The 2485-nt window shown below is 31.8% G+C and overlaps 1 long non-coding RNA gene across 1 annotated transcript; it reads right to left on the reverse strand.

The window, feature by feature from the left end:
- Positions 1 to 251: 251 nt before the first annotated feature.
- On the reverse strand, positions 252 to 2251 carry LOC133816269 (uncharacterized). Its single transcript, XR_009885121.1, has 3 exons — positions 2082 to 2251; positions 1446 to 1501; positions 252 to 319 (listed from the first exon to the last, which is right to left on the reverse strand). It is a non-coding gene; the product is annotated as an uncharacterized LOC133816269 (long non-coding RNA).
- Between the last annotated feature and the right edge of the window lie 234 nt (positions 2252 to 2485).

Genomic DNA, 2485 nt, shown 5'->3' on the forward strand with positions numbered 1-2485 from the left:
AAGTAAGATGTTTGAAAATATGGGGGAAAAATGACAAGCACAAATATTCTTTAGTGTGTAAGGTCATTTTTTGTATGTAAAAAATAAATAAACAAGAGAAAATGAAACCCCTTGAAATTCTAGTTTTTTTTTTCTTTCCCCTTCTTAAAATACAATTTCCAAACATAAATGTAAATAAAATTGTTCAGATGTTAGTAAAACCATATCAAATCGACTGAACAACGGCAATAATAGATTTGTAAAGTCCACAAGGAAATAAAAGCCCAACCTTTCGATCTTTATCACATAAAAGACCATCAAGAGCAGGGTGATTAAGAAACTGTACAGAAGAAGAAGAAGAAGAAGAAGAAGAAGAAGAAGAAGAAGAAGAAGAAGAAGAAGAAGAAGAAGAAGAAGAAGAAGGAGAAGAAAAATTATTATTTTTAAACAATTCATTAACCAGAAAACAGAAGGCCATAATCTCTTTACAGAAGTTAAAAGGAAAGGAAAACACAAATCACTTACAGCAGTTGACCAAAAGGAAGGAATAGACTTTGCTATATCATTTCAAGAGATTCATAAAATATGGAAACCAACCTCAAGGAACAGTGCACCTAATTGGTAACGTGACACAAATTGAAAATGGAAAAATGTGGATAAAAACTTGCCAATTACAGTATATATCATGAAAATTGTACACTTGACCCAGTGGACACCTGACTGAAATAACCAAATTCAGTAAGCAAATGATAAATCAGCAAATACTTTAGTCCCTCTGATCGATTTGTAACAGGAATAGTCCATGCATTATAGACTAATTGTTCCCTTTTTAAAAGTTTACCGAATTGGACTAATATGCATTTTTTTGTAATAAAATAGATGGAAAACTAATTGTACAACTTTCAAAATTCTAGTACGTATAAAGCAACTTAAGATACACAAAAATAGAACTTTGGAACATATTATTAATAACTAGATTCTGACATGAGATTAATCATCATAGCAGAAGAGTAAACACGAACTAAGTCTCTATGATCAAGAAAGGACTCAAGTAAGAAAAAGCACTATCAATAAGGGCCTACACTTGGCAACACCCTCCCCACAAAATGTTGAAACTTACTTTATAATAAAAAGAGTAGTAGATCAGTGATGGCTTTCTTTAAAATGTGAGAGCGGAAGTGAATACCCATTCTCCAGTTCTTAATTTCTCAAGAGCTTATAAAACCTCTTCCCCTCAGAAAAATAAATAATCACAACAACAACAATGCAGCAATGATTTAATTACAGAATTTTGGACTTATAAATCAGAATTAAAAACTTATGATTACCCTATTCTCCCCACCATGAACAAGCAGATGTCACAATAACAAGAAGCATCTCAGAACTAAAAATAAAATTAAAAACCTGAAGCATTTAAGACACATCTCTTGCAAAGTACTGATTTAAAGAAAGGAGAACCAACCAACCTGTAGAGTTGATTCAAGATAAGAGGCCCCACAAATTGAGAAAGATCATTGCCAATCTACAAGTTAAAAAGTGAACAAAAAAATAAAATATTAGAAAACATATTTGGTCTGATATAAAATTTACACTTAAAATAACATATTTGGAAAAGCAACGGTCTGATGTTGGTTGGTGAAAAATTAGAACACTGCTGTACTTTTTCCATATAAATGTGCAAAAAAAAATGCTTTGTGCTATGATGTTCCAAAGCTATAATTAAGAGCGAGAGAGAGAGAGAGAGAGAGAGAGAGTAGTTGAGTACTAAAACATTATGACTAGGAAACTTTTGGTCATATGAAAAAAAGATTCAGTCTTGGATACTTGCCTAAAATATGCCAAAAGTTACCTAACATAGTGACATGGTGTGCTCAAAATATATATTATTATGGCCAATTTACCGTTAAGGAAGTATATCATTTGATAAAACACTAAAGATTATAATCAAAAACACATAATCCATTTCTTCTGAACACCTTAAGCAAGATTGGCATGTATCAATAAGGCTAAAACTAGTTCGTTTCAAAAGAATGTAAAAGAAGTTTGTCATAAGAGACACATAAATCAGGTTTATACTTTAATTACTACATCATATAAGGTACCTGGAAACATCAAATGGGATAGCCCACTTCAATATTGACCATTCTATATGTCATGAAAGTAAAGTTAATATCTGAGGGATTCGACCACCCGTGAATATGGCAGCCATCATCCATCACAACCATTGCCCATATACACTATGTTCCTCAATTCCATTTTCTTGCTATGTATATATATATTGAGTTTAAAAATGAAAAATAATTAGAGAGATTTGTAAATGTAATTATAATTAATTTGGCAAAAATGGTAACAGTAAAATTAAATGATACGTACATGGAGTAAGAGTTTCCTAGCAGAAAATTGATTGGCCATGACCAGAGAACCTTCACATAAACCAGGAACAATTTGAAATTGCCTGAATTCACCTCCAAACCTCTAGATATGCTGCCACTTCTGTATGAGACAT

Source organism: Humulus lupulus, chromosome 2 (assembly GCF_963169125.1).
Source record: "Humulus lupulus chromosome 2, drHumLupu1.1, whole genome shotgun sequence".
Taxonomy (NCBI): domain Eukaryota; kingdom Viridiplantae; phylum Streptophyta; class Magnoliopsida; order Rosales; family Cannabaceae; genus Humulus; species Humulus lupulus.